The sequence below is a fragment of the Bombus terrestris genome, chromosome 4 (genome assembly GCF_910591885.1).
Source record: "Bombus terrestris chromosome 4, iyBomTerr1.2, whole genome shotgun sequence".
In the NCBI taxonomy this organism is placed as follows: Eukaryota; Metazoa; Arthropoda; class Insecta; order Hymenoptera; family Apidae; genus Bombus; species Bombus terrestris.
In genome coordinates this window covers 8,323,220-8,350,942 of record NC_063272.1, presented here as the reverse complement: position 1 = coordinate 8,350,942, position 27,723 = coordinate 8,323,220, and the positions used below count along the sequence as shown (strand labels likewise).

At 41.1% G+C, this 27,723-nt stretch overlaps 1 protein-coding gene across 2 annotated transcripts in view; it reads right to left on the bottom strand.

The window, feature by feature from the left end:
* LOC100649327 (transcriptional activator cubitus interruptus) overlaps nucleotides 1–27,723 on the bottom strand; it is a 146,187-nt gene that overhangs the window by 58,426 nt on the left and 60,038 nt on the right. The window contains exon 1 of one of the 2 annotated variants that reach the window (XM_048405574.1): nucleotides 13,068–14,636. The exons of the other annotated variant lie outside the window; for it this stretch is intronic. The gene's annotated coding sequence lies outside the window, so the exon portion shown is untranslated. Of the gene's footprint in view, nucleotides 1–13,067; nucleotides 14,637–27,723 lie in introns of those variants that run through there. 2 annotated transcript variants of the gene reach the window in all.

Sequence of the window (27,723 nt, the reverse complement as noted above, 5' to 3'; positions counted from 1 at the left end):
CCTCTCTAGATTACAATACCACTAAGTATTGAACGAATATAGGAATTGTGTGTTTTATTTTGAAAACTGCAGCGTACGTAGTCCAATTATATTTAACGACACTTACCCAAAAACCATGCTGATTATCTTCATAAATTGAGAAGTAACACGTAGTATGTCACAACCTTTTAAGAAGTTCTATAAAATGTACAATTACCTCTTCCATATTCTGACAACAAACAACGAAACAATAAGAATAAATAATTTGTTCTTCGAAGCACTTCAATATTTATTCAAGTCCACAAATTTCCAAAAAGAAAAAAACGGAGTTTAGTGATTCATCTTCAAAGCGCCTTATCAGCAACACATCGTAAGCCCGTGTCCAGAATGAAACGTCAAAGTAGAGGAAGCCGAGTTGCCCAACCAGTTACAATTATCAAAAATGTCCTCAAAATATGCGATTACCTATCTCTCCTTCCTACGATGAAGATGTTATACAAGTTAATGATCTGTCCTTCTGGAAAGTTTAGTGTCACTCAAACCGAGAAACATTTTAAAAGCAAATTCATTTTCTAAATGCTTCAGACGCAACACTTCGCAACAGCGTGTTCAAAATGAGACATCAAAGTCGGGGAACCGAGTTGCCCAACCAGCTCGAGTAATTCCTCCAATAATTCTCTCGGTTTGACAATCGTTTCGTAACGAACAAGTAGCAAGTCCAATCGCCTCCGCGTATCTCCGCCAGTCACCAGGTTTTATCGTCCGATCGTTCTCCATGCGGATCCCATTTTAAGCACGACCGAGATCGTGACGCGTTTCGTCGTCTCGCCCCGGGGTCAGTCAATTAACGATATATCGAGCGACCATAAACAAGCCTCTCCCACTCTGTCGAGACTCTCCGCCACCCCCGAAATACTCACATCTCCCGTCGGCGCCGACTTTCCTCCCTCTTTTCTTCGCGATAGCCTCTCCCGGCTCGAAACAATAGCCGATTGTTTCGCCTTGTTTTCGCCGCGGCGCCGATTGTTTGGCAAACAAACGGGCCGAGTTCGCGGCTCATTGTTGCCCATCGACCGTGGCACACGCCTGCTTTTTTGCCAACTACCCCTTCTCGTTTAACCTCTTCCCTCTTCCATTTCATCCCCCGTCGAACATTGGCCACCAGTAGCACGCAAAATAATTATATTGTCGCGCAATAAAGTCCACGGGGTACGTCGAGTCGATTTACTTATGGTTCGATGAATTTCATTGTGGTTAGCAACGCGGTGACAACGCCTTTTTTGGACGAGAAGCCGCGGATAGGTTAAAAGGTTAGAGGGTTGGCGAAGGCCGATGAAAGAGAGGGTATGACCGACTGGTAATTGAACGCGAGAAGTCGATCGAGACCTATAGGATATCGCGGTTCTGTCGACGTATTGACGATGATCGTTAACCCCTTACGAGCATTGATTAACGATGGCTTTGTTTCGCAAGGTGGAAGCAGCGTTGCAGTTGGCACACGCCCGGTTTCGAGCTTTACGCGGTCGATGGAACCGCATTGAAGGGTGAAACAATGGCGATACTGAGATTAGATCTGACGTTTATACGCGTCGATGAACCCTTTCTTCCAAGGGGTAATTCTGCAAAGTCAATGGACCTAGTGTGCTTGACTTTAGCCTGGCTTGCAGTTGCAGGAGTATGAAAGATCCCGCGCTGAATTTCACGAGATGGTTCCTATGTTACGTTTAAGATTCTCATCGTTTCGTAACTTTCCCTTCTTAATAATCTTAATCTTTAGCGTGTTTCTATTTTAAATTCGCGATTTAAATGCTAAAATTTGTGATCTTTCGCAATCAATTTACGTCGGCGGATTCTGTAATTCGAGCTTTTTACATTTTCCTTTCTTTTTTCTTTTTTGATTTGACAATTTTACGAAATCTGAAGAAATCGATTATGATAGAACCTTTGCTTGAACTTATCCTCGACGAAACCCTATCACACACCGTTTCATCAGAGAACATAGAGAGCTTCACCTTAAAAAGTCTTTCAGCGGGATGTCAATGAGCGGACAATGATCGAATCGCGTGCGTTTCCGCTTCGCTTGCCTCGAATCCTCGAAAAAGAGACCGCGGTGTATTCTTCTCTGCTTCGTCCTCCTCTTCCAACGAAAGCCGCGTTAACGGCCCCAAACTGGTTGTTCTAAGCGCCAATTGCTTTCTTTCTCGTATCCCTCGCGACCGCAGAAACCGAACGGGGAACAAAGACGATCTGCGGTGGCGCGGCGCTGCGAGACGGCCGATTTGCATACAACTCTCGCGGAACCGTCGAAACGAACGGCGCACGCGAAATGTCTTTATACCAGGCGCTGACTTTCCGCATGATTTGCCTCTTTCACGAAGTCCATTCGAGCTAAGACGCAGGAGACTACTCGCTTTAATGGGGCGAAACAATAAACAAACGATCATAAGCAAAACGTGAAGCTGTTTGAATTTTCGTTCGATCATCTTCCGCTTGGATTCGCGTTTTCTGCTCGATATTTCTAATAAAAAAGTCGCCATTGGTGGCGTGTGGTGTTAATTGTTCCCTGCTGGGACGAGCAATTCGATTTTTTCAATTGGAACAACAGAAGCGGTGTTTGATGATCTTATAGCGTTTCCTTGACTCGTTCGTTGACCAGTTTTTCTGGTATTCAAGGGGTTGAAGTTTATCGAGTTGGATCGATCCTCGAGGAGGACCACCTTCGTTCGCGAGAATGGCACACGCCGGGATTAATTGTTTGCATTGGTTGGAAATAATCGAAGCGATGGTCGGGAAAATCCAAGGGTTGAAAAGCGGCTCGTGGATGATGTTTACGCTCGAGTTGGTACTTTTTGTGATCAGGAGGCGAAGAAGTTTAAATAATCCGTTGAACTGACGGTTTTAGTGACAGCGGTTTCTATTTTGGTTTGTGGACAGGTAAAGCGGTAAATTTCGTGAAGGGTTGGTTTCAGCTCGACAATGTTGTAATTTGTTATATTGAAATGTTAACGACAGCGTTTGGGAAGAATCCTTTTAGTTCCTTCCTTCTTTTTCCTTTCTTTTTCTGATGATGAGAAATAAAAATCGAATTTGTTAATATTGTAACTAAGGAAAAAACGGATCTATAAAGAAATCAACGAACGTTTGTTTGCATAGTGAATACAGAGGATACGATGTCCATTAAAATATTCCTTTATGCTAATAAAGAAGAAGTAGTTCTTAAATACCTGTTTCTAGAGACTCATTATAAATTCGAAGTATATGCTACTGTTGTTCGTATCACCGAAATTCAGCCACTGAGATCTTAATACGACGACCAATATCGAGTTACGAAACTCAAAAAAACCTATATTTACCGAAAGATGTTTTAATTCAACCTAAATAATCGTTATATTATATACGTTATTATATATTCGATTACATATTTAAAGATAATTAATACATAGAAAAGAATTTTTTAAGTTCGCGTATTAAATATCAAAAATTTTCAACTCGTAAAAGAATAACTGTGTAAATAATAAAATAGAGAAATAAATAAATGGATGACCAAGTGAAGTGATAAATAAATATTTTGCATATCGGGGGAAATCGTTATTCACGTAATCGGACTAACGTCGTTCGAACGAAATATCGAAATGTCTTGAATCGTACGACGTGCTCGCGATTGCCCGTGCTGCTCGAATAATTAAGCCACACGAGATATTCGAGATCTCGATGCAGCCCGAATATTCGAGCTATGCACGGCTCGCTTTCTCCTGTATACACATGGACAACTCTAGCAGTCACACATCATTTCGATTCGAAACCATATTTAAAAGTAATGATACGAAAACCAATGGCACGCCCTGGTGGAAAACGCGATCGATGACGCGATTATGACTATCGCATGTGAAAAGTGAAACTACGACTACGTTCACAAGTTGATTTTGCAACTGTTCGCTCGTTAACACGAATTTTTATCGCTTTCTGCGCTTGGTCCATTTTTTCTTCAAGATAAATGAGGTTTTAAGTGTTTGGAAATAAGATGTTTATACATAGCAAGCGTAATAAATAAACACGATAAAACATTCGATTAATATATCTAACCCTTACGCAGGCAACCAACATTTTACGGCTGTACCAGTCTGAAAATAAGTTTGAAATCTCAATATTTAAAATCTTTTCATAAATTTCCGTGAGCTTAAAGATACCTAAGGAACAGAGATCCGAAGCGGATACTAGAAATATTTTTACTAAATTTTTATTACAAAGACAAAAATTGGTAAAAAAGAAACAGAAGTAGATATATCTAGAATATTTGACAAATATTCTAGACAAATTCCGCCAATGAATGACGAGGATATGAAAAATCTGGCGTGCAAAACAATAGGAGAAATCCTGTCATTGAACGGCGCGGAGCTTCAACTTATGTCACTTGCATTCTCCTAGCGTCGCTTCGATCCAAAATCTTCCGACACCCGGCTGACCGATAAATCATTTTCAATTTTTTCATATGTCGCATCTCTCACGCTCGTCGCCAAAAAGGCGCGACACCGAGAACCAAATACCAAGGTTTCCCCAATTAAACGGGATCTTTTGATGCGACGCGAGCACAACTCGTTAATAATCCGTGCGCGGAGGAAAAGCACGAGACGGGATCAAAGTAAATCTCGTGGACGTGTCTGGGAAAATACACGAGGAGGGCGAAGCGCGAGCAATCACGATGATCTCTAGTTTGCCAAAGATAATTGCAGGTTGTCCATCGGCCGCGAGCATGATTCGAAACCGAGCGGAGGTCAGCCTCGCAAACTTGTCCCGTCAGAATTAAGAGATCCGCGTTCATCGCGTAATTTCTTCATCCTGTTCAGCTTCCACGACCTACGGGGCCCTGTGTCTTCTTTCTTTATTTCCACCCTCCTCGTTTCTCTTCTTTTATGTAAGTGTGTGTGAGTGTGTGTGTGGTACACAAATTCTGAAAAGTATATCTTGATTCTTGAGTATCTTGATTATGGAAGGTCGAAGGTTTTCTGGTATAACGGAGGGCATGTTGCAATTCGTTTCGAGCACTGGATGGCGAGAAGACGTCGGCGACCCGGATAACTTAATTGGTTTGATCTTTCGCTGGATGGGGTTTGTTGAAGGGAGATCCGGGTTCAGCAGGAGAATGCATTGTTTTGTTTAAAATAGTGATTTAAGACGATAAATACCGATTAAATGGTTTTCTTCTCTTTCAAGTAATAATTTGGCTTTACATTGAGAGCGATTTTGTCATGTTGCAAAATTCATCGTGATATTTTATAGATTTTGTGATCATCGATTGTTCGAAATATTGCAACAGTGATCTATTTATTTGTTCATTAAAAGAAGGATAAATCTCGTATCGAAGCATTTTTTATACAATAATCTACCAATTAATAATAGATATCGGTCAATTGACAAGTTACAAGTTACAAATTAGCTAAAACAAGTTAAATCGTTGTAGATCTGTAAAAATATCTACGTTTGTGCTAGCGTTTTTGGTCGTTGAATACGGTCTATTTATACAGCTGACTCATAGTCTTTATAACCATCCAGAATGGAGAAATTTGGGAAAACTATTTTCTTTTAAGCGTTCCTTTTGGAACGTTAAGTTTAACCAATTCAAGAGTCGATGGACAGTTTACGAACGAATTAAAAATTTCAAGTATCAGATTGAAGTCCATGATGGTTTTATTATTTATTTACGACCGAACATGTTCGATGAAGAACGATGTTTTTATTATAGAAAGTTCGGACATTAAAGTGTTTAATATATTTCACTGCCAGAGAAACTGAGCCGTGCAGAGAATTATCTGCGAGATAGCACCAAGCAACCCTAGACAAGAATGACAATCAAACGGCGACGGGACAATAACGAAAAATGACAACCACCCTACGTAATGACAACAAGGTAAAGCAAAAAGAAAGAATTGGCAGAACGGCCATTAAAAAATGAAGAACCAGCTCTTCATGTAAATTTATATGTTTTCGGTCGGAAAGATGGCTGAGGTGGGGGACTTGTCAGTCTTGGCGTAATTACCTCTATTAAAAGAAGTATAGGACAAAAACGGGCCGGGACATCGAGCGGCATAAAAGCGCAAATTACCCTTTCGCTGCATTAACGTCGAATTAATGAGTAATTTAGCGTGATCCCTTTCCCTCGTCCTTCTCATTTTCCTTTCTCCTTTCTCTCTTTCACTCGCGTTCCTTCGCTCTGGGAATAATCGTCGTTCATAAATCGGAACGATGATGCGGCCAACACACAAGGGCGACAGAGAAAGGCAAAACGAGGGAGGGAAAAAGAGACACGATAGGACAAAGAGAGAAACTCGAGGGCAGTGGTAAGAGCAAGTAGGATGGAGCGCGCAAAAATAAATACAGAAACCGGTGTGCGTGGATGGTGATTCTTAAAGTGCGCAGTTGCAGCTGCCGATGGTCGCGGGATGCGATGCCGCGGAGAGACTTTTGCGATCGCTTTTGCCCATGCAGTCGGAGAGTTTAACAACCAGTAATTGTCCGGCCTGGCCTGTCGGAGCCGTAAAATCCGAGCGAGAGCAAACAACCCGTCGTCTCGCGATCTCTTCCAGGGACGGCTCGCGGCGCTTTGACGCCCGGCGGATTAACTTTTGCCAGCGACCGCCATCCTCGTCACATTCGTGTGGCGTTCTCCCTTCTCTTCTTCCTTGGGATCGTTACGCGTTCACCGAGTAACCGAGGGTGCAAGAAAAAAGGGTTCTGGGTTAAAGTATTCTTCGTATCGTGGAATGCGGTTCGCGTTTTGCATTGCCATGTTCGAAGGTTTCTTCGAAATGGGGAAAGAACATAGAGAGACGATGCAGACGATGGTTTTTGTTTGGGGATAATAGTTAAGAGGAAGCGTATATTTTTTAAAGTGACTTTTGTTTCATGGATATGGAATAGGTTTTTGGTTTAATTAGTCTGAATCGCCTATTATATTCTTCGTGTATTAAAGTGTAAGAGATGGTTGGTTTTTGTGAGTGGAATCGTTTATTGGCTCCATTAAGGAATTATTAATTTCTTCCTCTCTAATCACAAAGCGTTAAGAGACTAATAAATGAGAGATAGTAACGGATAAAGCAATCATTTCTAACTTGATATTTCTTATAAGACGTTCTCATTAAAACACTCTAGGCTGCATACCTAATGAACACTTCGTAAATACAAAAACGTGCAGCTCGTAGCCGATCATAAATCTTCCATCAAACATTGCTTAATTACGCCACAGCTCGCCTCGATATTTACCGCTTTCCACGATCAATTACTCATTTCTGATCATCCTCGTCTCGTAATTTCATCGAAGACAACCCGGTCGATTCATTAATTACTGTCCACCGAATTTTTAATCGTTCATCCTCAAGCGATGGGTTTCGTGATTTCGATCGTCGAACGCTGGAAGAAGCTCATGCAAGGTGAAAGAAATACAGAGATTTGTTGTTCGATTGTTGGTCGGTTCCCAAACAAATCGTTTCGGTCGCGTTATCCTTATCCCTTCATCCTTCGATTATCTCTTTTTCGATGATCTGATCGTGGCAAAAGTTTAGACACGATCGTGTCTCATATTCGCGAGAGCATGTCCGAACGCATGTTCGTTTCTTCGTTCTCGTTATACCAACGAAGGAATGCACAGGGGCGCGTAGATGAAGTCATCGCGTCGACGGCGCGTAGTTTATGAACTGTTGCTCGGCGTTGAAAGCTCTTGGAACCAAGTCTGGAAGGCTTTGCGCGGCTTATTTTAGAATTCTACGCCGGAATATCACTTCTCTGGTAATTTCGTAGATTTCGAAAGCAAACGAATGCCGAAAGTATGCTTTTTCAGGCGAGAATCGTAAAAGGAAGGGCGCGAAAGATAATCATAGAGACGTTAACATCGTTCGAGTTCCTATTTCGATTTGCTTCCGAAGAAATTTACTCACAAAACGCTTGATAGCGTCATTTTTATATTCTCCTGTATTTTCGTCTATTTAGAAATTCGTTTTACTTTCTTGCCTGTTTATTTCGTATTTTCCTAACACCTGCACGAAAAGTCGTCTCCTCAAACGTCAATAGTCCATCCAATCTAACTTCGTAAAAGCTACACAAGATACAAGTAAGATTATTATCTCCAACAACGAACGATGTCAAAAAGAGCATCGTCGATGTCGCTCGTCTATCATATAATTTGACAGAACAAGCACGCTGTTGCTCTGGAATGCATGCGCAATATGTACTACGAAAGCATTCTCAACCGAAACCTAATCCAACTCGTGTACGCGCTTTCCATTCACACGCGTCTTCGTAAGCGCGCAAAGTGGTCCGCAGGGCAGATAATCGTCGCCGTTTAACATAATCCTTAGACACGTCTATTAACGTCCGTACGAGCAGTCCGCTAATTACTGGAGCGTTCGTATTCGAGCAAGTGCGAGCTTCTGCCCGAGTCGCACGCTCGCGTGTATTCGCGTGGCGTGCAAAAGGGGGCGAGGAAAGTCCGCGACGCGGCGATTAACATGTGGTAACAGGTAAACTCGTTCGTACATGCGCTCGGATACGCTCGAAAGATCGATCACGTCTCGCCAACTCGTTTCTTTTCTCGCCCAGTTTCTTCCCCTTCTTTCTTTCTCTTCTTTTTTCCTCTCCCTCTCTCTTTTAAATTTCCTTTTTTTTCGTCATGTGTTTTATATTTGGTTTTGCGTTACTTTTTCATCTTGTTCTCCCTTGTCGTTGGTGGCGAACAGCAAACGTGGTGAGGTTACAAACCGGAATGATATCGAGGGACGGGGAAATTAATGAGTTTTTATTGGGAGCCCGACCATTCTTCGTCATGCACTGTATTATGGATGCAAATAGGATGTAATTTCATTAAAGGGACGTTACTTCGAATTACTTACGACCGCGCGTCGATCGCCCTCTCCCTCCTTCCCTCTCTTCATCCTACCCCTTTCTTGTTATGCCCGCCGCGGCATTGCGCCGCTCGTAATACAGTTATTTGCGATTTTAGCGGCCACCACGATGAGAATTATAATGTCCCCGAAAGATTGATACGGTCTACTCCCGGCTTCTGGTTATGCTGGTAGCGTGCTCTTGACAGGATCGTTGAATCATCGATTTTTATATGTATATCACGATGAAAGATCTCGCGTGATGTTTTTTTTTTTTATCAGTCTGTGCGAGTATATAAGCTTTGCATTTTGTAAGAATGATTTTAATCGATCCGGTGATCTAGCACTTTGTAGTGGAGTGATCGTTTTTTTTTTGGACGTTAACGAGATTGTTGTTTCTATGAACATTAGTCGATCGATTTTATTATTTTTTGAAGAAGCCTGTTTCTTCATCGATGGAAAATGGAATATATTTTATCCTGGATAAAATGCAATCCCCTATTTTAATTCGCTGATTATCAACGATATTAACCCTTCCCGACTGTCGAATTTTCATTTCTATCAGATTCCCAACAATGTCAATTAAAATTGATTTAAATCAATTTCAAATTTATCACCTCGAAACACTTTCCTTCTCTTTTTTCAAGAATTTTTTAATTTCCTTCAGTTTCGGAATCCAAGAAACAAACTATATGCAGAAGAATATTTCTTTCGCTGAAAAGAAAGAATATAGGTTGGGAAGTGTGAAAATCAGTGAACTGCTGGATTCAACGTGTAAAACTCAATATGATCAAGGCGTGATGAAACTCAAACAGTCTGACAATTGCAATCGTCATAATTTACACGGTTCTACTCTACTTTACTCTTTCTATTTTTATCGTAAGCATATGCGGAGATCTAGGGAAAGTTTCAGTGGAGAATGAAACGTGGGAGGAAAGCTCCTCGCGATGTTTGCTCGGGCGCTACAACGTGCGTGCCGCGCTATGCGTCATTATCGGACAACGAACGCAATGAAATGAGAGAACTGGTTCTCCCGTGTTATGTCCATCCGTCTGTACGATTGCCCGCCGGCACCGGCGCGGCGGTTCCTATTCGTTGCGGAACCGCGCCATTTTCTTCCCTGCTCACTCGTCTTTTGTCACCTTCACGCATTGCTTTAATCCTTTTGTCACGGATTCAATATTTTTACCTTTCAACTACCTTCTCCAAATAATTAATTTCAACGTCAAACAAAGAATTTCTGCTTTAAAACAAATTTCTATGTATCATTGGTGATTTATATTGGACATTTATTTGTTAATAATTCTTTGACATTTCTTTGCGACGGAAGCGCTATGTAATTTCTTTTCGGCAATTAATCTTTGACTTGCAATAGACGAAATGCTTATTAGAGAAGTATTTAAAAAATATTTTGAATATAAATAGTAACGGGATATCAATTGAATAGAAAAGGTTTAAGTTCGATTTATAGAATATATAGCTACATAATGTTACTGATGGACATGAATGTAAATGGAAATGAATATTGATCTAACACTGTGCTGGAAATCTTGGTGATCGTTAATGCTAAACTTATGGTTGCTCGCCGATAACTTCTATTAATAATTCTTTCTGAAAATTGAAAGAAGAACTACGCTTAAATTACGTTTTATATATCCACATGATATAAGCTGACTCGAAGATCTAATCGCGAGGAAGAGGGGAATTTTTGCTCGAAATTTTCACGATTATCCTCACCACGAAAAACATCTTCATCGAGCAACGACTAAAGGGGTAATTTAATAAAGAGATAAGAAAGTTTACATTCGATAATGCAGGAAGCGTGTCTTTCGATAAAACAAAGATCCAGTGACCAGCATGCACGTTGAGGAATTTTTGCTTGCAGTTTATTGCCAGCGAGGTCGGCACGCTGAATTTCTCGAATATTACATTATATCTCGTAGGATGCGTTCAGAACCTGTTATCTTGTCCGATAATTGCGGCAAATGTTTATGACGTTGCTTGGATAAATCCTTATCCCCCCGAGTTTCTACCGTGAAAACAATGTGAACAAAGTCAACACGTGCAATTAAGAAATGAGGCAAGCTTTATCGAACGAGATTATAATTGTAACGAATAACACTGGCGTAGGTTATCAATTATAACGATCGTAGAACGTTGTGAAAGTCGACGCGAGTAATTTCCGCCTCCTTAAATGGTCTTATCAACGAGATAACTGGTTCGATCGCAATATTCGAGTGGTGTATCGAACAAAACTCTTTCCACGAGAGCCTCTTTATAATTCGAAATTGCGTTCCTCGAACACAGTACCGCCTCAATTATCGCATTATGCGTTATGGATGGTATTCTTAGATTGCTTAGAAGTTAAATTCCAAATACGGAGATTGGAGTTACAAAATTCTACGTTTCAGGTTTCGGAATTCCTATTGTTACTATATATATATATAATATAATACTTTTCTTTTTATCAGTAAGAAAGAAAATTATATGCCCATTGTTAAAACAAAGTACCAAACGTATCTCAGATCATTAATTTCTTCCTCGTTTAAAAATTCCTACTATCCTAATTCTCAATTTCAAATGTCATCCATCTACGTTAAAAGGTAAAAATTGTTACCCAAACGTTGTAATGTTATACTTCGATTTAGTTAATTTCTCCTTCGTTTAAAGGTCTCCATTTTCCCAACTCTCAATTCCAAATATACACCTTCTATTCTCCCAGAGAACGTAACCTACGTCCAAACATCCTAATATTATATCTTTTGAAAAAAGCCAACAACAGAAATGCAAATAGCCATAATTAATTTCCTCTTCGTTCAATAATCCCCATTGCCTCGACTCCCGACTCCAAACATCCTGTTCCAGCAGAAAACGAAAACAACTGCCTAACTTGCATCTTTCAAAACCCATATGACTCTTTCCAAGATTCCACGAATCCTCCGAAGCATCCGTCACGGCGTCGTCCTATTAGTACTTGGAAAGGAAAACCGACGACGCTGTTCATTCTCCTTCGTTATTGCCTTTTATGGAAATGCAGATCACCCGGAATAATTTCTTCCACGTCACGTTACGCGTTCTCTCGTCGGTTTTGAAAAGCTGCAAACGACTATGTACATCGTTTTTCCTTTCGTGAACGTCTCTCGCCCTCGTCGCCCATTCTTCCTGCGGCCGGCATCTCCATGACAATAATAGAGATATTTCTCTCTCTCTGTAGCGTTGGTCGGCTTCGAATTCGAGAAAGCAACGCCTTGTGTCCCTTTTCGGAACGAAACTCTGGGTCCGAATGGCGAGAGAGCAACGGCGAGAATAGGAATTAGGAATTAGGCGTCTCGTGGCCGTCGAAACGGACCTGGTCCCCTCTTCTGGTGAAACTCCGCCGGTGGAAAGAATAAGAAAAAACGCTGAATAGGGCCCTGTGGTCGGTGCGCATACCTGGACCCTCGACGACCACGAACGAAATGCTCTTCCTCATGCATCCAACAACACGAATATCCGGAAAATTCCGGCGAGAAAACATGAACAGGATGAGCTTTGTCGTGCAACGTTGCGTCAGAGAATGGTTAGGATATATGATTCGGTTTTCCTTCCAAGCGCGTCTGGTATAGATTTAGTAAATTTGAGGATTGGCTAGACTTTTGTCGATTGAATTACGCTCGAAGATCGTTTGATTTCGATGGTGAAGAAAAATGATGTTTTTTGTTTGTTGTTGACAGTCTCTGGTGTTTAAAATTTAGAAATTCTCAGGCACAACTTTTAGTTCGAGTTAAGGAAATGTGTACAATAAGAGGAACGATTCTTCAAACACAAGCAAGAAGCGTTCGTTTACGTGTATAGATGTGAAGTCATACCATAGCTTGTTCTGTTACACACGCGTATTAACTTCGGAGTAAATTTATGAATACCAAGCGTGTCATTAGAGTCGATCTTCATCTTTTAAGATTGATATTATCAGAAAAAGTTTGGAAATATTCGACAGTATCGTTTGGAGATTTCGGGATAATAAAACAGAGGTCAGAAGTTTGTGACACCGCAAATAACGATTCGAAATATATATAACTTTCATACATAAAAGCTACATCGGACGCTTCTATCAATTTCAGCTTCCTTCAAAAAGAACATCTATTGTAGTAAGAAATCACATCGCTCTTTTTGACATCTATATCATGTAACCTACGATAACGAATCTAGCAATTCCAAGAAGAGAGGATGATAACTCACCCTGTTTCCCCCAATGGGCGATCTTCACATCTTCAACTCCATCAATGGTATAGAAACGAAAACGAACGTTAAAGAACCAGAAGCTGTTTTCCTTCACTCTCGGTAATCGGTCCCAATCAGGGAAGTCTATCGAATCGAGAAATCGAGGGTCGATCTACGAATCACGTGGCGCAGCATCGGACATCTTCATCTGGAACGTGTCCGTGCGCAATTCTCCGAGACTCTCCTCTGGAGATCGCGTTCCTCCTCCCTCGACTCCACTCGTCTTATATCCTCGCCTTTTCTACGTCTCTCCTCCTCTTTCTCTTTCTGTTCGCACAACTCACGTCCGGGCAATCAGGTATGATTGGCTCGATCCACGCTTTCGCACTAACCACTTTATCAAAGCGTCCGTTCTAAATAAACCTGCATTTGATTACAGCCCGTGCCACCTTGTCGTTATCGTCCCTTATACCATCTCCTTCCTTCGCACCTTCCGATCGAATCGTTTCACTTCACCGCCGAAGAATTATCTCGTCGTTTATCCAGCTGCAACCGATCATCGGCCGATCGTCTCACGGAGAAACAAACCGGTCGCCCCACACCACAACAATTTCTTTTGGATCCTGTGATTTACCGAATCGCCAATTACGAATTACCTCGTGAAACCATTTTCACGTGAATAACCCAGTTGAAATGATAATCCAAAGTGAATATACACGAGCATAATTCGAGTAATTCAAAGAATCTGTAAATGGAATTTAAGAGGATCGTTTGAACCGTAGGTTTACACGAGAATGTTTGAGGAACGACGAGGAGTTCCTACGTCCCACGAGCCGTCACCGACTATTAACAATCTGGACGATCACGTCAGCCAATCCTCGACTTGACAGGTCCGCGAGTCTGACAGACGCCCTCGGTTCTCCTGCACCACACGATTCCTCTCCCGGAACGAGCTTTCTACCTCCGACACTTTCCAACTTCACCAATCAGCTCCTTAGAAATCGATCCCTCCGAATCCCTCTTCTTCTATTACTTATATATTATTACATATATATCTTCTTAACCGCACTTATCCTCGAATTATCCTTCCTATCGTAAATCTTCCTCGCACAACCTCCATGTAATCTTCGTACACGCTTGACGCCAATGTCAAACTACGTCAAACTACGGCAAACTACGTCAAACGACATCAAATATGGTCAAACAACGTCAAACTGTATCGAACGTGATTAAACTCGCGGTACACGTTACATTTCCCATAGAAACTCCTATTTTCCTCGTACTTTTTCGATGCCTAGACGATCGATTAGATGGAGCAGGAGCAAAACCTGGCGATCCAGTGTCTCGTCGACGATCGAATGGTTGCGTGGAACCGGTAGGACTCTGCTTATTCCCTGGCGGTCGTCTGGCTCTGGCGGTGCTGTTGGACGAGAGGAGCACACGACACGACGCTTGGATCGAAATAGTGTTCGTAGTGTTGGCTTGAAGCGCGTCGGAACACAACTGAAGCGGTAGGACCACCCAGTCGGTCGAGGGCCCCTGCCCCGTCCGGATACAGTTCCCTCAGTATACCGTGCAAGCTCTCCCACTACCGCCTTCTGCCTCCTCTCCGCCACGCTATACTCCCTGATTGAGCTGGACTCTAGCAGGTGCCTCAATGTCTTACTCCGGGGATGGAAGATTGCTTTGGCAAGGGAGAAAGAAAAGAAGAAAGGGAAAGGAATCGAGAGGATAGGAAGGAAGCAAGAAAGAAAGAAAGGAAGGAAGGAAGGAAGGAAGAAAGAAAGGGAGGAAGGAAGGAAGGAAGGAAGGAAGGAAGGAAGGAAGGAAGGAAGGAAGGAAGGAAGGAAGGTTGGTAGACTACCTCCAAGGATTGTGTCTGATACCTGATTGGAGAGGGTGGCAGGCAAGGTAGACGCCAGTGATGGAGAAACATGGTATTTATTAGGGGGTTCCTGCCTGCGTCCTCATTTATCCCGTGCATACGGAGATGAACCAAGAGGAGCGTGGCTTGTTCTCGAACTTGATGAAAGTCGGATTGCCGATTCTTCAGTGGAGAATTTGGAGATTATGTAATCGTGGGTGATTTTCAAATTTGGGAGTTATTTTGGCTCTTCTGCTGATAAATTGGAATGTTGTGTTCGACGATACCAGGTTTTTAAACGAAGGATTTATATGATGGAAATTAGTTGTGGTCATGAGATATAATGTAATAATAAAACAATAATTAATAATAATACTATTTCTGTTAGGAATTTGCCCGATTCATCTTCGAATTTATACGCATGTGATTTCATCTCTAGCGATCTTCGTAAGAAAAAAAGAATATTTTGCAAAGAATTTAGCTTTCTAACTTTACCTTTAATATGATTCTATTGTTTCGTGGCTTTATGTATTCATTTTCCCCACTAATTTATGGAAAAATATTTTTTTCTATCTATTCTTCCAAATCTATTGCTTTGTTTTCTAAGTGGCCCAATAGTTTAACAAGTTCCATAACATATTGTGTTACGTGCAATCGATATTCGTAAAATACGTGCAACAACTTTCTTCCCTATAACCCTGTTGCCTTGACGTCGTAATTCTATGATGTACCGTGCTACGTTTCGTGATCCCAGCAATTTGATCTTTAATTCTTCAAATATTAAAAATATATGTGCAGCCAGGTTCGACACGAAAACTGCTTCTATCTATTCCACGTTTCCATATGAAACAACGTTATGTAGGATAAAAGAATAACTGATTTTCAAAGTCTACTGGTTAGGAAATTAATACAGGTAAAATACAAGAAAATTATAGAATAAAAATATATAAAAGTAAAACTAAGATTTGTTGCTTTCTCAGAAATGAATACGCTCTTTAATTATACGTAAACACGTATGCACTCTAAATTCTTGACGATACTCTGCACTTCGATTGACGTTTGTATATTTTACGAGAATCTTATCTCGAGTTTTAAGTTGCGACAAACTAATTAAAATTTCTGCTTGGATTTATCTGCGCATTTCTTATCTTCTATAGAAGTTACGTATACACTAGAGCTGTATGCAATAACTCATAAAATCTATTCCAATCTAAATTACAAAAATTCCTTAGCAACCACACGACATGAAACTATTCGCATAAACCATTCGCAAGAAGATACTGACGTCGAAACTCGTAAACCTCAAACTTCGCTCAATTAAAACACCGCTCGCGAATTTACGAGCCTAAAAAACATCCTGTTTCGCTCTATAGTTTCCTATCGATTCTTCCAATCTTGGATCTTCTCTTGTAAAACGTGACACATCCAACGTGCAACTTTGCCACGGCGAAAAAAGCAGAAGAGACACAGCATTGGAGAAAAGAGGAGAAAAAATAAGGAAAAAATGGTGAGCAATTAACGCAACGAATCACAATCCGATCTTATCGGCGGCAGGGACGATCGTTTTAAACGATCTTGTCCCCTCTACCAACGTGAAGATAACGCAGAACGGATCTTGAGGATTTAAGGACTGTCATTAAGGCGCCTCACGGTGATGTCTCCCTTAATGGGCGTCGTTAAATTTGCATGGGGCTTATCGTACGTCGAGATTAAAGCCAAACTCCAAGGAAAAACCGCGTTTCTCGCCTCCGACCTTCGGGCTGCTCGTGTTCGAGTTAATTCGATTACACGGTCGCGCTCTAAATATCGCGAGGGTGCCCTTCGACTCTCGTTCGAGAGTAACGATAGGGGGAGATAAAATGTTTGGCGATAATTTGCAAGTCCGTTGCCCATCGCTCCTCAGTAAGTAATCGATTTCCGATTGCGTTTAATTGCATTTTCACGAGACGCCTTGTAGTCTTCGCCGGTGGTGCTTGTGATCATATTTCGTTTGATAAAATGGACGATAAATGTCTTTTTTTTTTTTAATAATGTCTTTCATGATACAGTGGAGAATTTAAGATAGAGCTTTTTAGGTAATTTTAAGTTTCAGCTTTCGAGGTTTCCTTTTTCCGAGTTATTGGTCAATAATTGGACCGTGGATGTATTTACGTTTATTTTATTTCATATATTTTTATATATCATGTATATTTTATACTTTCCTGGAATCTTTGGTATTTTATAAATGCATAAAAATCTGTAGTATACTAATGAGTTAAGCCTTGCAAAATATTTAGTAATAACATCCTCCTGGCCTTAATTTTACACAAATTTGTAAACTTACTGATAATTCCTTACGATTAAATGTTTTTCTTCTTTTATTCGTAACGCATTTAAATATTAAAAAGATCTTTGCGTAAATGATCGAAAAGTGATCGCAGGAAATACAACGTCAAATTCACAGGAAGGAACACGAACTCTCACTGAACACTGCTACCACGTTGCTAACGACAGGTAATTCATTAACTATGTATCGACCGTCGTTCAGTGAATTTCAATTAAGGATTACGAACGTGGTTATTCTCATCAAATGTTGCGATGAATATTTCTTTGGGTAATTGCAGTTCTTTCCAGAAAGAAGTCCTTAATTGAATTATTTATCTCGACACGAGTTCAACGAGAGACGCAAATTCAACGAATTACGTTGTTACCGCAACACGTTTATTCACCAAGGCACTTCTATTCGTTCCATCGCGCTGACTACCTTGTCTTCGCAGCAGTGAGTGACGGTTATAATTGAATGCATCTTAATCAGTTGTTAATGTAACGTCTATGTAAATTATTTCTGCTTTTAATAAAGTTAGAAGAATGGAATTATTAAGACTTCGTTCTTCCTAGCTTGCTTCTTTTACGCATACTGTGAGAAAAATTCTATCTCTCTATTAATTACACAAAGTTGCGGTTCGAGAGTTATTACTAGCGAAGTTATTAATTAGATGAATATGTAAAATCACGAAAAGAGTCTGACCGAACATACTGTAATATGAAGAACTTTTTGTAGAAAAAAGAGGACTCGATAGAATCGAAAACAGGTAATAAATATACGAAATACCATATACCATAACGTTTCTTCTTTGTAATCTTCGTGTATATATTTTAAATTCTTAATCTCAAATTACTTATAAATTAATCAAACATAAAGCTATTTAATCTTCACTTCCATTCCTTACTCCTATTCTTATTATTTCTATCGCCCATCCTTATTCCTTTGTCTAAAATCTCAAAAATCTCGTGCCCAAAATACCCAACCAATTTTCTCTTCAATCTGAGACGTCCATTTTCCCATCCATGACAAGCAAACAATCTCCATCTCGCGTCTCCCATAAACAGCAAATTGCCCAGAGCCGGGCAACTCGATATTTCTCCGAGTCAAGTATCTGTCGCATAGGTTCCGCGGAGTGCACGCGAACCCATCAAAAACAGCGGCGCGCATAAAAGCCATGGCCCCAGGCACCGTTCCCAATGGTAAATCACGGCACACCCCCGTGGGGTCTTCTATGGAGGCGGCGTGGCGTGGCGCGCGCGACCGCGCCGTTAGTCGCGCTCATCGAGGAGTTTCAGGCTTTTCCACAATCTCGATCGGCCGTGTGCAATTTCGTGCGCGACTTACGTGCATGAGCGTGAGATTTAAGTATATACCTGCTTACGACGGGGGTAATTCCACGTCGTCGTACCGCCATAAAGCCACGGCGTGCAGAGTTCACGGTTATGGGGTCTGAAACTCGCTCTTCTCCTCTCTATCCTCTCGCACGGCCACTACCCGCTTCACGACGCAACGCGCGTGTCTTCTTTTCACCTACACTACCAGCCAAAAGTTTCGAATTTTACTACGTGTTTTATAAAATTCAAAAGTTCTATAGGCAAAGTTAAACTGGAATTTCCGTTGGCTAGAATCATGCTGAATTCTGAAACATCGTAAATAAAGATTAGATATCTCTGTTACTGAGAATTGCAAGAATTATGTTGAATTGCGAAATTTCCTGGAAAAATTTCACTACCTGCGTTCAACGATCGACGAATATTCTGACAAGAATTAAATTGAAATTTTTGCTGATTAAAAGGGTTGATTCAAGTATCTTCGTTATTTAGAAATTTCAACAATTATACTGCACTGTGAAATTTAGTAAAAAAACTCAAGTTAGAGTATTATAAAAAAGTGACGTCTCTCGACGTATTGTTGAATGAAAATTAACCGGTTCTATTTTCATATATAGCGTATAGAACATAAGGATATAAAGTTTCAGCTCAATAATAAAATTCGCTTCATAATTTAATTCAATATACGTAGCTATCTTGCGATATAATCAGACAATAAGATGAACGAAATATAACGAATACCTTGTCTTAAAAAACATGAAACATGTATTGAATAGAAATTGAAATTGAATTAAATACAAACACGCTGAAGGGTGGTTTTCGCCGTCGTCTGTAATTGAAAAAATAATTCCGAACTTTTGATCGGTAATGTACAAAAGTCGTCTCTTTTCCACCTTGCCCGGTTTCCGTCCCTTTTTCGTCTCGTTCGACTCGCGTCGCGGGTCTTACGGGGCTTTACGGCCCAGAGTCATGGGATCGTGGACTTGCTGGATCCCATGATCGATGGGGCTTTGGCTTAACCCCCTCGGACTGAACCACGTTGTTGCCTCTGGCACGCGGTCATACATACATACACGCGTTTCTTCTCGTCTCTTTTTCTCGATATTTTCCTTCGTATTCTCGATCCCTTTCGGTATGTCCTCTCTCGAAACGCGCTTTATTACGTTCGTATGCGACGCTTGCGAGCCGCGAGCATTCAACGACATCCGCCGAGCAGGGTTGATGGGGATTCCGGTGATTCATGCGGCCATGTTGGAACCCGCTGAGCTTGAGATATTCGCGATTAACGCGAGGTGCTTGTAGAGAACGCCAGCCGAGGGTTGATGGCTACTTAAGAGCAGGATCGTTGAAATGTTGGCAGTGAAGCTGTCGAGAATGACGACGCTCTCGAATATCGCCTGATGCTTTTCGTAGATACTTTGTATGTGTCGCTTTTTACGATGGATTCTGTAGTATGCGATTTCACTACAATCGGCGTTGGTCTGGTAAAAACCTTTACAGCTTTCGTTGCATCGTTTAAAAATCTTAACAGTACCCCGTGTTATTTGTATAAAGGACCGATAAAAAAAATGTGAGAAAATTGTAAAGTTCACTTTTCGTTGCATCCTTTCTCATACAATCGAGTCGTTCAAATAAAAGAGTAGTGACAGATTTTCTACTCGCAGAATAATTCTAAAACTTCCCTCTCCACGCACGATAAAAGAAAAAACTCTTCGTTGAAAAACAAGAGTATGCGCCGATATGCTTCGTAGTCATCGTACCTAACATCGATCCACTCGTGCTGTGGAACCACGAAACGCGTTTGCCTGAAAGAAACATAACGAACGCATCGCCATTGATGGTGGAAGCCGCGAGCAACGAAAGAAGTCATCACTGCCGGGGCAATCGTTCGAACTAATTGTACGATTTCGTTACGATTTCTTGCGGGGCGGTTGGTCGATTTCTGCTGCGCGCGGCTATACCCTCGCAGCTCCTAATAATATGTGGACGGAGAGATCGTGATGGGATCGAAGGGATTATTACGCTCCACCGGGAGGTGGCCATCGCGCAGCAACGTTCGGAATGGGGGAAGTGGAGAGAAAGGGGGTAGGTCGAGGGATCGAGATAAAAGCAGGAAGAAACCGCGACCACGAGGGGAACGAGAGGGTTAAACAGCGGTTTCGCTCGAGCAAAGAGGATAGAGGGTTGTGGGGAGGAGGCCGAGTGAGAGATTTGAGAGTAAAAGAGGCAGATAGGCGGGTATACCGGGACCCCAGAGAGGATAATTGAGTTATTACTGCAATTGTAGACCACCTTGGAGGGCTCCGGAACGACCATAACAGGTTCTGAAAATCGCATTCGTATCTGCCTACGATTCTCCGGCTCTTTAGCGATAAAGGATTATCGTGCGCGTGCACGCCGAGGGATGCGAGCGTACGCGACCAGGATTACAACCGGAAACCACCGGCGAACGGAAGGAGAATGGCCACCGTATAAACTGATCGCGAATCTTCCATAGGAATTTCGCGGGTGATTATTGTATTAGGGTTTTTTGAAGGGGCGGAGGAGGGGAGTCATTTAATGTCTCCGAGAGATAGATAAGCTATTTAGAATAATAGGAGAAATAAACTTCATGTGGATTGAACAATATGCCTAGAAGTCATTTATTAGTTTGTATTAAATATTTTTGAGTTACTTGTGATTTCAGGTACTTGGTACTGAGTTATGATTTGTAATTAGTCGTAATCGATTAGTCATTAACGACGTCTGAAATTCGAAATGTTTTATCATTCGTTTCTGACGTGTTTGTCTTCGTTCATTGTGACGTTTAAAGCCGTCGATTATAGAGCTATTTAGCTTCGGGGTACTCACCACAGCTACTTCGAAACACCGCAACCTACTGAACCACTAGAAACACAGGATACTCACCTAAAACAGAAAAAGGAGCAAGGTCAATTATTATTAGCTAATCCGACCGAAAATATACGATGGAAAGATGAAAAAGCGCAAAATAATATTGTTTCTCGACATTAGAAAGAGCAACCTAAATTATAGGCCAAAAGTATTTATTGGATTTTGACGATCGTCGAATTTTCGAACGGAAGATCTCCGAAAATTGGCTTCTTCCGTAGACAGCTACGTCCCTACGCTTATCGTTTCGAGACTTGGACTTTTTTACGAAGAACACCTGACGCCACGTATCATATGGCCGATGCTTTTTAAAAATACTTTTACCAGCCGACGGATAATTTCGTTGCACTGATAGTCGTTTCGTCGAGGAATTTTAAGACATTAAAATCAGTATTTATTTTACTAATAAAATATATAGCATAACAACACTTGTATGTGGGTACAACCTTCCCAATTCATCTGCTATAAAACTTTTCAGAATCTCTCAAATTTCTGCACTACTCAGCTTCCCTGGAAGTAAAGTCCCACGCAACCTCTTGCGGTTTTAACAACTTTCAAAAAACCTCTTCAGCATCCTCGCTATAAAACGTCCCAGATTTCTACACTGTGTAGCTCATTAATTACAAAACTTCTTAAATTCTACCACTACGCAATTTGCCCAAAGCAAAATTCCTCGCATCTTTTCGACCGTGCTACCTAACGAAACTTCCAATAAGTCTCCATCTCTCCGTTACAAAACTTCCCCATTCTTTCATCGTTTAAAAAAATCCTCCCAGACGAAACCCTGCAAATTCGTCAATTACGAAACTGTTCAAATATTATCTAATGCTATCAAATACCACTGCACACTTCTGCCACAGTGAAACGTTACACACCATTCCTACCTACAGCCACGCGATCGCCAACACGATTTTCTCGTTTCCCTTCTGGAACTGTACAACGCGTTAACCCGTTCCGTTATCAAACTGCCCGCGGTCTCGAGATACCGCCAGCACACAGTTTGATAGGAACAACATAATAATCCTCGCGAGGAGATGCCAGCCGGTGGAAATAGCCAGTGTAACGAGACACGTCCCGGTAGCGTGTAACGAAAGCGGGCATAGAAATTAATGGGCGGCTGCGGATGATAGTTCACGAGCGCCTCCTCGATGTCCTTGGCATCGAGGCACGTCAGAACATGGCCTCGCGGGAGATTTTAATCTCGAATTTCTACCGAAAGAAGCCAGTCTCTACCACATCCACACATGCACGGTAGCATGGCGGTGACTCAGGAACGCCTTTTGGAGAACGGTGTATTTCTAAGAAACGCATCACAGGACCCAGGCCAAGCCAATCCGCCACCTTGGCTGCGGGCTAACCGAGTCCTCGGCAAATTAAGTCGTTATTTCGGCAGATGCTCGGTTCGCGGAGATCGAGCACGTGATCCTCCTCTCCGCAAGAGAGGAACACGCGTGTAACGAGCGTCAACCTCTCGGCCATCTGTCTCTCTGCTTAATTGTCGGGGATGGCCAAGGTCGAATCGGAGTCGCGGTGTTCGCACAAGCAGCGCAGGTGTTTTTAGGCGAGAGTGTCTTCTGATACGCGATTCAGGGGTCGAGCGTATGCGAAGAATAGAATTTTGCAAGACACCTTTGCACTAGTCTTTCTATTAAAAAATTTGTCGTGGTGACTGCACGGCTGTCTTTTTTCGACGAGAAAACTTCTCTACCTTCCGGGATTCGATGTGGAAGTTGGACAGAACCGGAGGAAAGAATTCTTTTTAATTCTTTTAATTTTTTGATTTAATTTGCACTCTGCGTTTCCTTTTTCATTGAGAAACGTTTGCGTCACGGTGGTTGCGCATACAACGCACGTGAGTCTTTTCGATGGGAATGTCTCCCTAAATTTTACGTGTAACGTGTCGTGCAAAGTAATACAATGATAAACTCCTATGTAATGAGAATTCCATTTCCATTTGAATTTAGGCAGAATTTACGGAATTTGGTGGAATTTGATGAATATAGAAAAATGATAATCTTAAAGCAGGTTCAACTGATTTTTTAGAAATTAATTTTTAAAATCGAGCCTCCAATTACGAAGAACTTCGGTACTTTAAAGTTGATAAAACAATATGTTACTTTATTTATAGAATAAATTCAACCATACTCTCAACCCCTTTTAATACTAAAATCCCTCTAAAAAAATATCTAAAATAATCAGCACTTCATCCAAACTATTCTCTAACAGCTACCAAGCGATTTTGATAGTCAATCTAGCTTATTGATTCGAAAAAACCACACCTAAGTACCAGAGAAAGCAAACGATACCTCAGAAACGCGTTCCTCTCTTGCAACGTCGTAGCCAGCCGGAATGGCCGTGTTCGTCCTCTTGTTTTCGTGCTCGCGCCGATCGAGGCGTCGAGGATAAATCGTCTTAGCAAGAGTATTAAGAGAGCCGTGAATTCGTTCCCATACACCGCACGCATACGTTTCTGAGCTGTGAGAGCATCGGCCGGTTTCGGCCACGAAAAACGCTCGTTCACGGTTCTGTGTGCGTTTCTAATCCCGAAAACCTACACCCCATGCAAATTGCGGGAACGTTTCGAGATCGTAATCTAGTCGAAGCTCTAGGAAAAAGGGTGGCTCTCCCTTGTCAAAGTAAAGCCGGGCTCACGACTCGATCTGATTTCTCCCCGCCCTCGCCCCCCTTGTTAATTTTTAATCGACAGATTATTAATCGATCAGAATATCGTAATCATAACTTTTTAATTTCGCGCTAGGTGGACCATTGAAAGCTAAAATTCCTCTTGAATGGTACATAGAAATCTAAGAAAGAAGTTATGATAAGAAGGTGACTTTAGATGGGATTTTGGTTTCAAATAGAACAAATGGCAGAATTTTGTGAAAATTTACAATTTTGTACGATGTAATTCTGTGAATATTTCAGAGTTTGGAAAATTAACAATTGAAATCGATGGGGTGGTCTTAGGTAAAATTTTAATAATACGATGGTCGAAAAATTTCGAACTTTCTTCGACATTTCTGGGAAGATCGTAGATCTTGGGAAATTAAAATATCGATTATCGAAGAAAATTATAATTTTCTCGCGTGTTCCATTCTTTTCGGATTCATGGCAATTGGTGTTCAATCGTGTCTAAAGTTTCCATCTTTCTCAGCAAAATTTTCTGTATAATATGTGTGACTCGAAGGAAACTCTCATCTAATTGAGAAAATGTTATATAAATTAAAGGGATTTATACAAGGTTTTAAGAGAATGTTAAGAGAAAGATGAAGATCGAGGGCGGGGTAAAGGAACCAGAGTGTATCCTCGATTTGCCATGAAACTCCCTCTCGCAATTCTTCTTCCCCCGAAGACAGCAAGAAAGCGAGGCTCTTGACGCGAACGAAATACCAGACCCGTTTATTATTGTTTCGTTCGAATGTTTTACGGCGGTCCGGCTGTCAGGAGGAACTTACGGCGTACGAGATACACGCAGCCAGAGCCCTTTAAAATGTTGCAAGGTGTTCAATATATTCGGCAGCGTTCGTGTTCCGAGGCGGTTGAAATCGTCTTCATCCCATCACTGGCCGAACTGCCTCCGGCGATGAATTCGTAATTGAGGCGTTAAATCTCGAACGAGCCGTTTTGGCTCCTTCGTGAAGATCTATCCGGCCAGGGGAGAACCGCACACAAAACGCAGTCCACATCTTCCATCGACTTTCCAATATTTCTTTCGTCCCATTTGCCATGTTAATAATCCTAGGTTTCAATACATTCGTTCAGGAGATTTTCCATTTTACGTGGTTTAACCACCTTTTTCATAGACTTCTACGTCCTACCTCTAGGGAAGTTAGGAAGTTTTGAGGCAATTTCTCTCGTATTTTATTGGGATCTTTTTATAAAAGCTTAAGAATTCGAGTTTATGTGTAAGTAGATAAAAATAAACAAAAATAAAAAAATAATCGATTATTAAAAAGATAAAATATGACAATGAAACTATTTTTTCAAAAGGAAAGACGTCAATCTATTGTAAGTATAATAAAAAAGTACTGTTTATTTAATTGCTTTTTTAAAAAATTAAATACCACAGCCATCTTGTATCATTAAAAAATGGATGCTAAACTAAAAAATTAATTATTTCCATAATTAACCATAATTTCTCGACATTTCTGAATAAAAACAGTCCTATTGGTTTCTGATTCACAAACCAGTTTCAACTCTTTCGAAAATTGAATTCTCCAGAAGAACAAGCTATTTCAAACCGACTTCTTGGAGGAAGACACGATGGCAACACGATGGATGGAGAATCGAACGTGGACTTGATTCCCCGTCCACATAAGAAAGCGAGGCGGCTATCGAGGACGAACGTTCGAACCGCGACCTAAGCGGCAAGAGCGGGCTAAAGACTTGTCCATTGTCTTTATTTTGTGTTCGTGGAACCGGCCGGCATGCGGCAGCATATTTCGGAGCTTCTTATACGTTCCACGATCGGCGACCAGCCTCCTCTCGCTTCTCTGCGTTTCCACGTCACGTACACACCTATATCCACATTCGATATACCATACATTTAGACATATTTTATACAGAAACTTGTCGAAAATCCCTACGTGTTCCATAAAATCCAACGATTAATGTATTAGGTATAATCACTTGGAATCTTCCTCTAATAAGTAATTTACAATTCTGCTACCTTAGAAAAGCTTTTACACGAAAATCTATGGAAGTATAAAAAATGTTTATCATCGTCCGTATCATTAACGTCAAATTAATATCAGGTTTAATCAGAGAATCAACAACCGTAGAATTAAGAAGATAATCCAAGCTCCGTGTGTCATTAAAAGGCTCAAAGGGGAAAATGATACAAGGGAGGAAATTATCGTTATAGGAAATTTTGAATAAAATGAAACATTAACGCAAGAGTCTATGTATCTCCAAACAGGGTAATTAAAAGATTACCATATCTACTTGTAAATACCTAAAAATTCACAGCAAATTTCTTAAATAAACACAAATTGTATATATCGATTCCTCCACTTGTTTTCCATAAATAATAATAACAACAGATAATGTACACATTCGAGAGGTTTACGAAGTACATGATGCTCACGAAGCACGGAGGTTCGCGAAGCAAAACAGCTAAGAAAGAAGGAAGAGGGTTGGCGCGAGAGAAAAGGGTCGGGCGAAAGGGAGAGCAGAAAGGAAGAATACAGAGAAGGGCATGTAACGGGAGGACGCGGGGATATATAAAGGCACGATGTATCGAGGTATACAACGGGCCTAGTAAGTTACACCTTCTGCCCTTATCTGTGAAGATCTGTTCGGGTACTCGGATACCCGGCCGCCTTCTGCCTCCATCTTCCTCCTTTCTTCTCCCTTTGCCCGCTTATCTTCCTGCTGGCTGCCCTCTGAATAACTTTACTACCGGTTTCTAGTGCTCTGCCTCGTGCCAGCCACTAAACTTTCGGGATAACGCGCACCTCCTACGCCCTCGCCGCTCCTCCTGCCCTCTTTCTAAGCGATCTACGACCCTGAAGATCGCGTGGGCGTTGGAACGAGTGTTACGAGAAAGTAGATCATCGGTATTGAGGTATCGATATTGAAGCGTCTGTTGAGGTGAATTTTGGGATGAGCGTACAGTATGGTTTGTAAAAGGGTGATTTCAGTGGAGTGGGTGTGGAGAGTGTTGGAAGCGAAGTTGTTGGTTTGAGTTAAGGAGTTGAATTTATCGAAGCGTGAGTACTAGTGTTTACCATGGAGTTTGGTATTGAACTTTTAATGTCTTCTACGTGGAGCATATGATTGTTAATAGTTTAAATTTCATTGACATTTAGATCGATACAAGTGCTTCAATTGAAACTTAAGATTCAAAGACTCAGATAATTTTTATTAATACTTTTCTTTAATAGTTTTATGCAGGCTGATCTGTGCGATGTTGTTGCTTAATGAATGCTGTTTGAAGCATGAGACGCTCGCATTTCTATGTATATTACAAAAGTATAGATTGTCAGATATAATGTCTTTCTAATATTAGAACTTCCAACGTGTGATATACTCTATGCCATAAAATACCCACAGACAACTACAATTGAAATGATGTAATACAAACAGAATGAATCAACAATGATTCGATCTTATTAATCGAAAGTAACGTGCACATTTTCCACAATTGTAAGAACAACAAATCTGAGACTTGATACCTTGACCAATCAGCTCTACGTATTAACTATCACAATAATGACGCAGTGTCTGAAATGTGATTTTTCACAAAGATACAGCTTTTCTAATAAAAATCAAACAAAACTTTCC